Source organism: Camelus dromedarius, chromosome 12 (genome assembly GCF_036321535.1).
Source record: "Camelus dromedarius isolate mCamDro1 chromosome 12, mCamDro1.pat, whole genome shotgun sequence".
NCBI lineage: Eukaryota > Metazoa > Chordata > Mammalia > Artiodactyla > Camelidae > Camelus > Camelus dromedarius.
The window spans coordinates 58,104,399-58,117,181 of NC_087447.1; the positions used below are offsets into that span (position 1 = coordinate 58,104,399).

At 39.4% G+C, this 12,783-nt stretch overlaps 1 long non-coding RNA gene across 1 annotated transcript; it reads left to right on the forward strand.

Moving 5' to 3' along the window:
• The first annotated feature begins 34 nt into the window (after positions 1 to 34).
• On the forward strand, positions 35 to 8,002 carry LOC135322685 (uncharacterized). The gene is made up of 3 exons (XR_010383444.1): positions 35 to 255; positions 6,036 to 6,089; positions 6,937 to 8,002. It is a non-coding gene; the product is annotated as an uncharacterized LOC135322685 (long non-coding RNA).
• Positions 8,003 to 12,783: the final 4,781 nt, after the last annotated feature.

The window sequence follows — 12,783 nt, forward strand, 5'->3', positions numbered from 1 at the left end:
GGCGGCGCCAGGCTCCTCCTCGGAGCTTTCCGGGCTGCCCCGGGTCACGTGACTCGGGTGCCGCCCCCTCCTTCTCCTCCCGCCCCTTTTCCCTTCTCTTTCCTCTTCGACGCCCGCCCTCCCTCGCTCGGCAAGGGAAGAGCGGGGCGGCGCCCGCGTGTTACGTGATGGAACCCGCCCGGCGGGCGCAACAGGAGGCCCGGGCCGGGGGGGAACGCGCGGCCCGCCGCGTCACGTGACGCTCCCTGCCAACAGGTCGCCCGAGGCTGGGATCGCGGGGGTCACAGAAGGGGGGCGGGGTGGGGGAGGGGCGGCGAGTCCGACGGGCTGGGGACGGGAGGGGAGGGACGTCCGGCTTCTCCGCTGTCCCACCCCAAGGGGTCCTAGTCCCTGTGGTTGAAACCAACGGCGTGACAAAGAGGAGGTACAGCTGCCCTCACAGCTCCCACTGAGGAAGGAGATGTCAGAGCTCCCCGGGCTTTCCCAGAGGAATCAGGAAAGTGTTTAGGGATGCCCCTAAAGTCATCTTTCTGGCTTTAAGGAAAACCAAGATGCTTCTGTCGGTTCATTCTCGGAGCCTGCCAGGAACACTCTCCCTACTGTGGAACTGTTGAACCAACCGCGGCTTACTTACCCCAGAAGGGTTGGGTTTTAACCCCCTTTTCTTGAGAGGCTTGGAGATGTCACCTGTTTTTGTTTATCTCTTTTTCTGAAAACTCGACCCATCGCTGCCAGTCTAAATTTAGACACCAATGGGCCAGTATTCTTTCTCTAGGGTGTCAAATAGGACAGGAAACACATAGCTTCACTGGAATTTGAAAAGGGAAGTAGTAGGGTGATGTCAACAGAGATTAGCTTGACCCTACAAGGCTGACTGCTGTGATTATTAAAGGTCCAGACCATAGAAGGAAGTGAGAAGGCGGTAAATAGAGAAGTCCCATTCAAAGAATCCAGACATCACTACCTGCCATCTCCCCTGGTTTAGTCTTTGTTCTCTTTGGCCTCTTTTCTCTTGCATAGACCAGATTTTCAAGGAAAGAAGGCACTGACACTGTCCTGTGGGCATTTTAGAGGAATTATTATATCCTGTGAATCTGTTCTATGATACAGGTTTATTAACAAAGTCTTAAAATGTTATTAGGGCCTCACTTTTAGCACAGGTTTAGAGATAAATTTTAAAATCTCCATGAATGTTAAATTACCGTGATAGTTCTATGTAATCTTGCTAGTTTCAAATGAAATGCTAACATACTCAGAAAGTCTGTGTACACCATCTGCCAGCTGAGTCCAAAATACTGTGCTTCAATCTGGTGACTCTCAAAAGATGCAAAGCTAATAGATAGTTAACATTTTATGCATCATCGTGAATTTTGTGGTCTCCCCCCCGTTCTCTTTCCCCGCGTTTTTTCACTGTGGCTGGTGAAATTCTGCAGCACCATGCTTTTGCCAAGAACATAAAGTGCTTAAACCAGCAGGCTTCATCTTTGTCGAGCCTGCCCCAAATTTCTCAAAACTTAATGACTTCCTTCAGTGCATCTGCAATCCATCTGTGGTGTGGTGCCCAGTTTGCTGCCCCGTGTTCATTGGGCAGCGAGAGTCACCCAATTGTCAAGACAGGTCAGCCATCCCTGCTTTTATTCTATGGGTTCCACTTACTAAGTTACCAGTTGGCCTGAGCCTCTGCACTGGTAAACCCCCACTGAGGTCAACAGGAGCATGGCATCTAGCTATCAATGGCTAAATCATTCATCCTCAGGGAAAATGTTAAAGAATTCCTAAACACACAGCAGGCAACTTGTATTTTTTGCACTGTTGTGAATGACATTCTAGGAAAGTATTTCACTGTTACTTTTACCATAGAGGTTCTTACAAACCACCTTAGTCAAATAACTGTGGACATGTTCACCTTACTAATAAACTAGCTTCTATTAGAAATATCACTGCATTTTTTTTCAAGGGTATATTTTAGAAGTTTCTAAATATGTAAACAATTAGTGATCATTGTAGAGATTTATGTATAATTGGGAACTGAAAGATATGAAGAAATTTAGATGACAAGGAAGTGTCCTAAGGATAGAAATTACTAACATATCCTATCTTACATGCTTAAGTTTTCTGTGTCTTCCACTTTTCTTGGTCTATTCAAGAAATATCTTTCCCTGAAGTCCCAGAGATGCTTCAGACTCACTGTGGCCAAAACTGAACTTCTCGTCTGCCCATTTGACGTCCTGAATCCATACTGATCTTTTTCTTTATTCGTTGCTTCTATTAATGGCCTTACCACCTGCCCAGAAGTCCAAGTCAGAAAAACCATGACTCACTCCTAGCTCTCCTTCACTCTTATTTCTCATCTAGCCTAATCTCCTTACATCCCTCAAAACCATATTCTCTCTAACACCACTTCTATTGCCTTAGTTCCAGGCTTTATGATCTCTTTCCTATGTAGACTATTCCAACAACTATTTAGTGATGTCTCTTTCTTTCATACTTCAACCCTCTACTCCAGAAGGAGTCTTTCTGAACCCAAAATATGATTATCTTTACTTTGCATCAAAACCCTTTCGTAGCACCCTCATCACTACTCTAGAGAATAAAGTTCTGGACTCTCAGCCTGGCATACAGGCCCTTCGTGATCAGTAGCCACTACCTAACTATTGCTCAGTGAGCCTCATCTCTTCCCAGTCCCACATATGCACTCCAGCCAGTATTGCAGTACTGGCCGTGCTTGGATGTGCCATGCTGTTGCATACCATAGGCAGTCAGCAGTTTCCTTTTGTTACTCATGTGGTATCTTGTATATCCTTCTGCCATCTAATTATTTTAATTGTTTTCTTGCACTAGCATGGGGGGATGGCAGATATCTTCTTGCTAGTATTGTGGCTGATGCACAGTAGACACACAGTCGTATTATGGTTAAATGAATGAATGAAGACATTTTGAAGTCATCCATTTGGAAACACCACTCCAAACCTCTCATTTAATAAAACCTGGCCATTTTTTTACACTTACGGCATAATTGCCAGATTGTGGACAATAATTATGGATTGTGGACTGCAGATGGACTTGGAGCATTATCCTGTTTCAGTACTTTATCAATTCATTTACTCTTTCAAAAAATATACACTGAACAAGTACTGTGTGTCAGGCACTGTTCTAGGTGCTGCCTACTATTCTAACAGTGAACCTGTCAGTCCTTTGGGAACTACTCAGCTTTTAACTTTGATCACCAACTGAAGGTGTATGTGCTTTAATTACTAATGAACAGAACCAAAAACAGAAGAAAGGAAAAAAATCTTGAATAGTACACAATATTTCCTAGGCTCCCCAAATTAAAAAGTATACTGTAGAGAGGTGTGAGGTCCAAGGGAGGGAACAACAGTTTTTTGAATGCCTTCTACGTACTAGGAACACTACATAAAATTTCTCATTTAATTCTCCTTACTATAACTCTGAAACGTATTGTTCCTCTTAATACAAGGTGAGAAAAAGAGTCTTAGAAGTTAAATTCTTATCTAATTTTTCTCTATTGCTTAAAAAAAAAATTAAGTCTTAAAAAGTCGCAGAATCCCACGGATACTCAAGTGGTAGAAACAAGATTTTAAAACTCATTATCCTTTCATTATTTTATCTAGACTCTCTAGCCAAGACTTAAGCAACTACCATATAAATTAAATTCAATTAATAAATACTTCTTATCTACATACTCTATGCTAAGGCATTGCTAGTTGCTAAAATATAGTAATGTGTGAGACACACATGTCCTCTGCTCTCAGAGTGCTTATACCATTTTAAATGGCAACAGAGGAGAAAAGTAAGTGGGGCGAAGAAAATATGCTGCACCTGAAGAATCCTTATGTTGTTTGTAATTTTAAAGTAAAAAATGAGGTAAAAAAGAATACAGAAGAGAGGATTGACCAGAATTTTTACCCTTTATTATTTCACATAAGAGCATTCCCAAATCCAAGGAGTCTACCAGTTCCCTATTCCCACTCTTCTTAGACATTATGGCTATCTAAATTATAATCTTTTGACATTCTGTTAGCTAAGCCGACCTGAACACCTTGGCAACCCCTTCATCCCTCACCTTTCTATGTTTATGCTTCCTGATGTTGCCAAGTCAGTTAAAGATTATAATCTTATATAAACTTACAAAAAGGTAAGGACTTTTTCTTTGAATGTAGCTTTACTGTTTTGCTAGAACTTCCAAGCAAGGACTCCACTTCCAACTGTGGGACCCTTATTCAGGCTCTCAGCATACATCCTTGTGATAACAACAATTACATGTAACTGTGTTGATTACTTATCCTGTGCTAAGCACATTACATGCATAACTCAAACCCTAAAACAATATCATGACCTAAAGTAGCAGAGACAGCTTTGTGTTCCCCCAAAGTCTGCTTCCTTTTCTCCTGAACACACACACTGTATTTCCCATCCTCCTCTGTAATTAGTCATGGCCATGTGACTGACTTCTGTCCAACAGAATGTGGACAGAAGCGAAAACCATTTAAGTTTTGGCCCACAGAACCTCTGAAACCTCCCACACATGCTCCCATTCTCTTTCTTTTCTTACCTACCAGCTGAATGAAGATTTCAAAGAATCTAGAGGAAGTCAAAACCACAAAATGGAAGAATCCTGGGGCCCCAAAATAATCCTTAGAGAAATCCTGCTCCAGAGAACTGCATGACCAGGAACACCTGTGCTGGGTTTTACTTGTCTTATTAAATTCTGCCTCCAAAATTTTGATGCTGTAGTTACCACAGTCATAAGCTGCCCTTCCTAATACCTTCTTTTCTCTCCACTTTACTGATGAAAAAATTGAGGCTTACAAAAAGTTAAGTAACTTGCTTAAATTTGCTCAGCTGTTAGGTGGGGAAGGGTTAGACCTCAGGCCTGTCTGACTTCAGAGCTTGGGCTCTCACTGCCTGACTTTCTCATGACAATACTTCATGTGCTTCTTAAAACTTTGTCCAAGCCCATATAGCCTTTAACATACACTGCTTCACTTAGCATGTGGAGAAGATAGTAATCAGAGTGACCACCAGGTTCTCTCACATGTATGGGGCTCTTTTACTACCTTTAACTCACTCTTGCCACATTCTCCTTTCTTTCAAGTATATTAATTCTGTAATTCCAATATGACTTACAATGTATTTGGGCCTTTTATACTCCTTGAAAGATGACATGTAGACTAGCTGTAAAATACAGCCCTTCTCTTAAAAGGGAAAACTAATCAAACTTTGACTCTGAATCATCATCAAAACTTTCTCTGTTATGAAGCAGAATAAAAATAGTATACCTGAGCTGTTAAGATACCTGGAGTCCATTCTTCTCTGTAATCTAAAGAGGCTGAATCAAATAAAAGTGTATCAGAACATGTAACACTGAACTAAAAGATCAGGATTTTAATGTTCATGATGAAATTAGGGTATTAAATTTTGACTAGTAAGTAACAGTAAAATGAAGGAGATTTATTAATTCATTTGAGGCAATGGGGGAAACACCAGATTTGTAGTTAGGCACACCAAGGTTCAAACTTCTGGGCAAGTTATTCAGTTTCCTCATATATAAAGCAGGGATAATAGCACATATCTTACAGATTTCTTGTCAGGATTAAAATAATGCATGTAAAGAACTAGTACAATGCTTGACACACAGTTGTCAATGAATAAAATCATTCAGCAAATATTTACTCAGAATTTACTATGGACAAAGCACTCTACTAGAGTCGCAGGATATAGACATAGATTAGGTAAAATATTAACACAATGTATAATTGACCCTTGAACGAGATGGACTTCAAATGCACAAGTCCACTTATACGTGGATTTTTTTCAGTAAATAATACTACAGTGCTACATGATCCCCAGTTGGTTGAATCTGCAGATGCAGAGGTCTGACTGGCAGCGAGGGTGGGGGTGGCGGCGGGTAACTCCTGCCTTGTTCAAGTGTCAACTGTGTTAAGTAATATGATGAGGTATGCCTAGAGTACTATAAGAACAAAGAAAGATGATACCTAGTTCTTCCATTCTAGATCCTGAAAACACATCAGTGAACAAAATACAAAAGTTTTCTGCCTTCTTGAATGGTATGTATATTCAAGTGGGGATATAACAAACAAACATGAAACACATGCAGGGAGTGAAGAGTGTTATGAAGAAAAATTAAGCAGGGTAAAAGAATCAAAAATGACAGGAGATTACTTTAAATTGGATATCAAAGGAAAGCCTTTCCAAGAAGGCGGCATGTAACTTGAGTGGATTGGGGGAGTCAGCAGTGCAAATATTGGGGAGATCATTTTGCATCAAGGGAACAATGAGTACCATAGCTCTCAGACAGGAACAAGATTAGCTTTTTTGTGGAACAGTAAGGCCAGTGTGGCCACACACACAAAAAAAGTGAAGAAGATACAAAGACTTAAGAAATGACCTCAGAGATATAATCAGAATATGAAGGGCTTTAAAAGACATGTTGAGGAATCTAGATAATATCTAGACATAGATGTCCCATGAGAATAGACAGCTAGCCCTAGATCCTTGGAACAACCTGATGACTGTGTGAAGTAGGCTATTTCCAGTCAAGACAACTGGAACAAGACCCCATTGGTTGCCATGTTCTTCTTGTACGCATATCCCCTTGGCTTTGCATCTTCTCAGCTATTTTGTTCCCCCTCTTCTGGATCAAGGTTTCAGACAGTTGATGGACACCAATGCCCTCTACTCATGGCATTTCCAAGACCCGTATTCTTTATTCACTGGTAAGGCTGAATAAACCCTACCCAAATTAAAGGAAAGAAGAAACTTGATTATGTAAGGAAGACCCATATAGATTATGTCACATGCTTTTGTTGTTCAGGTTTCAAAATCTAAGCATATGGCTTTGAAATGCCCTGCAAACTCTAATACTTTTTGTCTTAATGTCTGTCTTCATTGCAGTTACCAGATACATGATCTTCAGAGATACAGATCTTAAATCCTGCTGCACGGCCACTGCTACACTAGATGACTTACAAATGATCATCCAACAAAAAGAACAAGAAAAGCTGATACTTACAGAGGTCGATATAACTACTATGAAAAACTCAATACATAATCGCAGCTTATCAAATAGCATTACAGATCTGGATTGATCACGTCCCCAGAAAAATAATAGTCTTTCTTCTAGCTTGGGCTGAAGATTGACCAAAAGAAGGGGGACTGAGAAATGAAGCAAAAACTGAAATGATCTACTGTACCATTCCATGATATGTAACCAAAACCATTTAAGCTCTTACTGTTTTTAACACCATCTTGCTTAGGCTCATATGTTACAATATAAGACCACAAATAAATCGATTTAACTGCAACTCTGCACAGATTCATAGGGTCTAGTGGGTCACTTAGTTTACAAATTGTAACCAATCCCTGCCCAGGCTACTAATATCCACCACAAATGCACCCTATGATGCATCTCTTTCCCTACACATCTCTTTCCCTAACTACCCTGTTTTGAGACATTACTGACACTCTGTTACTGTGATGCTTCCCCTTACTTAGCAGCAGCTTTTAACAATCCAGAATTTTATGAACAGTTTTTCTCTTGGTTTTTGAACGGAATTTGGCAGACTGAATCATATCTCACCTCTCCCTCTCAAAGCTGTCCATGTCCTAATTCCCAAAACCTGTGACTTTGTTATCTTACATGGTAAAAATGATGTAGCAGATATGATTGAATCAAGGATGGGAAGACTATTCTGAATTATCCAGGTGGGCCTGATATAGTCACAGGGTCCTTATAGAGGAAAACAGGAGGTCAGCAGGAGAAGGCTATGTGACAACAGAAACAGAGATTGGAGTGATGTGACCACAAGCCAAAGAATGCCAGTCATCGCTAGAAGCTGGAAGAAACAAGAAATGAGTTCTCTCTCAAGCCTCTATAAGGAACCAGCCCTGTTAACACCTCAGTTTTAGCTCCATGTGAGTGATTTAGACCTGTAACCTCCAGATTTACTTCTAAAATAAGAAGTAAATCTGGAGGTCTAAATAAGGTCTAAAATAAGACAACAGAATAAATTTCTGTTGTGTAAGCGACTGAGTTTGTGGTAATTTTGTTACAGCAGCAGTAGGAAACTAATACAGAGAGCTTGGGCAGGAATTTGGATTTTATTCTAAGTGGATGAGAAGTCATTGAATGTTTTGAACAGAAAAATGACATGATCTCAAGATATGTATATTTTATGTACATTCTTGCTGTGTTGAAAACAGAATTTAAAGCAAAATCAGAAGCAGAGAAAGTAGTTAGGAAGGAACTTCTATAGACAAGAAAAGCAGTCAATGACAGTGATTTGGATTAGAGTGGAAAGCGTGGAAATGAAAAGTAGATAGAATTAGATGTATTTTTAATGTAGAATCAACAGAAGTTGCTGGTGGATCAAATGGTGGGGAGAAAATCTGAGGACAGTGACTGAAGGGGAAGAGATACATAAGGATGACTCCTAAAACTTTGACCTGAATAGCTGGATGAGTACAGGAGAGGGGCAGATGAAGTTGGAAGGAAGACAGTGGCCAGGTCATAAGAACCTCGTATGCCATGATTAGGAGCCTGGATATTGTCCTGAAGGCAATGGGGACACATTGAAGGCTCTAAGTACAGGAATGTCATGGAAGTCTAACCGACCTTTGTGTCCCGTTCATTTTTTAAATTCAATTAATACATTAAAAGATGTCCCGGAGCCATAAACCATTATTCCATCTCTTTCCTCATTCTCTACCTGTGTAATGCACCTGGTTTTTAATTTAATTAAAGCCTTGTTATGAGAAAAGTTATCAAGAAAGTTCTAAACAGCTAAGTTTTACATTTTATGGTCAGTATTGGACCTCATTTACAGAAGTCTGATAGAAGATTAGAAAACAAGAAACTCATAAAAATAGCTGTACTTGTTTAGAACACTTAGCCCAATGGCAGTTCAAGGGAAAACTGGCTGGTGGGTAGAGGACATTGTAGCAGTGGCATTAGAGAGAGGAAGAAGGGTATAGATTCTAGAGATAGGAGGTAACATGTATAGGATTTGATACGAAATAGACAGAGGACGCAAAGTAAAGTTTGAATCCTAGGTTTCTAATGGGGGTTATTTGGATACATCATGATTCCATTCACTGAAAAGGAGGATCCTGGAGGGAGAGGAAGTTGGGAAGGTGACAGGGAGAGAATGATGCATTCAACTTGGATACGATTTATTTTTTAATTAATAACGTTTACATTTAAAGAGCAGTTTTAGGTTTATAGCAAAATTGAGTGGAGAGTACAGAGAATTCCCATATACCCGTTTCCATACATGCACAACTGCCCCCACTATCTACAGCCACATTGGTACATTTGTTACAATCAGTGAACCTATATGGATACATTATTATCACCTAAAGTCCAACGTTTACATTAGGATTCACTCTTGGTTGTGTACATTCTATGGGTTTGGACAATTGTATAATAACAATAACAAGTATCTACCACTGTAGGATCATATAGTACAGTTTCAACTGCCCTAAACATTTTTGTGCTCTCCCTATTTATTCCTTCCTCCTCCCACCTCCCCCAAACTCTGTCAACCACAGATCTTTGGACAGTCTCTGTAGTTTTGCCTTATCCAGAATGTCATGTAGTTGGAATCATACAGTTTGTAGCCTTTTCAGATTGGCTTCTTTCACTTAGTAATATGCATTCAAGGTTCCTCTATATCTTTTCACGCCTTGATAGCTCATTTCTTTTTAGTGCTGAGTAATATCCCATTGTCTGGATGTACCACAGTGTATTTTTCCATTCACCTATTGAAGGACATCTTGGTTGCTTCCAAGTTTTGTTCATTATAAATAAAGCCCTATAAATGTCCATGTACAGGTTTTTGTGTAGACACAAGTTTTCAATTCATTTGGGTAAATACCAAGGAGCACAATTGCTGGATCACATGGTATTAGTATGTTTAGTTTTGTAAGAAACTGCCATACCATCTTCTAAAGTGGCTATACCATTTTGCATTCCCACCAGCAATGAATGAGTGTTCCTGTTACTCGACATCCTCACCAGCATTTAGTGTTTTTATTGTTCTGGATTTTGGACATTATAAAAAGTGTCTCATTTTTGTTTTAATTTGCAATTCCCTAATGACATACGATATTGAGCATCTTTTCATATGCTTACTTGCCATTTGTGTATCTTCTTTGATGAGGTATCTGTTCCAATGTTTTGCCCATTTTTTAAGTGGGTTATTTGTTTTCTTATTGTTCAGTTTTGAGAGTTTTTCTATACTTCAGATAAGTCCTTTATCAGATGTGTCATTTGCAAATATTTTCTCCCAGTCTGTTTCTTGTCTTCTTTCTTGTGACATTGTCTTTTGCAGAGCAGAAGGTTTTTTATTTTAATTAATTCCAGCTTATCAGTTTTTTTTTCTTTCATGGATGATGCCTTTGGCGTTGTATCTAAAGTGTCATTGCCGTCCCCAAAGTCATCTAGGTTTTCTCCTACTTTATCTCTCAGGAGCTTTATAGTTCTGCATTTTATATTCAGGTCTAAGATCCACTTCAAGTTAAATTTTGTGACGGGTGTAAGGTCTGTGTGTAGATTTTTTTGTTTGTCTGTTTGTTTGCTTTTTTTTTGCACGTAGATGTATTCTAGCACCATTTATACAGAAGACCATCTTTGCTCCATTATATTGCCTTTGCTCCTTTGTCAAAGATCAGTTAACTATGTTTATTACTGGGCTCACCATTCTGTTCCACTGATCCATTTATCTGTTCTTTAGCCAAGTACACACTGTCTTGATTACCATAGTGTTACAGGAAGTTGTGAAGTTGGGTAGTGGCAGTTCTCCATCTTTGTTCTTCCCCTTCAGTATTGAGTTGGCTCTTCTTGGCCTTTTACTTCTCCACATAACTTTCGAATCAGTTTATTAGTGCCCACAAAATAACTTACTGGGATTTTGATTGGGATTGCATTGAATCTATAGATTAAGTTGAGAAAACTGAAATCTTGACAATATTGAGTCTTCTTGTCCATAAACATGGAATATCTTTCCATTTAGGTGTTTTTAAAAAAATACCTTTCACTAGAGTTCTGTGGTTTTCCTCATATAGACATTATATGTATGTATTTTGTTAGATTTGTACCTCAGTATTTCACTTTTCTGAGTGTGACTATAAATGATAATGTGTTTTTAATTTCAAATTCCATTTGTTCATTGCTGGAATATAGGAAACTAGCTGACTTTTGCTTATTGACCATATATTTCACAGACTTTCTATAATCACTTGTTAGCTTCAGGAGATTTTTTTGTTGATTCTTTCAGATTTTCTACACAGATAATTGTGTCATCTGCAAACAAAAACAGTTTTATTTCTTCCTCCCCAATCTGTATATCTTTTATTTCTTTTCTTGTCTTCTTTCATTAGCTAGGTGGCTGTTGTTGGGTTTTTTTTCTCTCCACATTTTAAATATTTCACTCCACTCTCTTCTTGCTCACATTGTTTCTGAGAAGTCTGCTGGAATTCTTATCTTTATAGGTAAGGTGCTTTTTTCTCTGGCTTCTTTCAAGATTTTTTCCCCCTAGTTTTGATTTCTGAAGTTTGAATATGATATGCCTAGGTGTAGCTTTTCATTTTGTTGTTTTTTACTTGGCTTATATCCTACTTGGTGTTCTCTGAGTTTCCTGGATCTCAAGTTTGGTGTCTGACATTAATTTGACGAAATTCTCAGACATTCATGCTTCAAATAATGCTTCTGTTCCTTTATCTCTTTCTTTTCCTTCTGGTATTCCCATTATACTTATGTTACACCTTTTGTAGTTGTCCCACAGTTGTTGTTTTTAGTCTTTTTTCTCTTTACTTTTTAGTTTTGGAAGTTTCTATTATCATATCCTCAAGCTCAGAGGCCAGTCATGGACTTTCCTCAGCCATTTCCAGTTTACTGATGACCCATCAAAGGCATTCTTCATTTCTGTTAACAGTGTTTTTGATCTTTAGCATTTCTTTTGTATTCCTTCCTAGAATTTCCACCTCTCTGCTTATATCATCCATCTGTTCTTGCATGTTGTCTACTTTTTCCATTAGATCCCTTAACATTTTAATCATAGTTGTTTAATCATAGTTCCCAGTCTGGTATTTCCAGCATCCCTGCCATATCTGACTCTAGTCTGATGCCTGTTCAGTCTCTTCAAACTGTATTTTTTACCTTTTAGTATTCCTTGTAATATTTTGTTGAAATCCAGATATGATGTACTAAGAGAAAGAAACTCAAGTAAATAAGCCTTTCATGGTATGGGGGTAAGGTGTCGGGGGAGGAAAGGCACTCTCTTGTCCTATGATTAGGTCTCAGGCTTTTCATAAGCCTGTGCCATGGACTGTGAACTTTACCAATGCTTCTCAGTTTTCCCTGCCTTGGGTGGGACAGGAGGGCCAGAGGGAGCCAGAGTTGTAGATTTCCCTTCCCCCAGGTAGGTTAGGCTCTGATAAAACCCCAGCAGGTTAGACTCTGGTAAAACAGTTTCTCCTAAGGGTAGACCTTATTAAGAGGAAGAGAATGCTGTGGTGTATTTCAAAACGGTTCCTTTTCCCCCTCCCTGCTGGAAACGCCAAGGGAATTTTCTCTGGTATTCACTGTGAGGGCCTGGAGGAGCTCCTAGAAATAAAACTCACAAAAGTGGAGTTCCCTTAAGCCTGAGTTCCCCTGGAGTTTTTAACCCTCAGATTTATCCACACTTAGCCTCCAGCAATTTGCCAATTCTAGTTTAGGTTTCCCTACCCTGGTACTGGTTC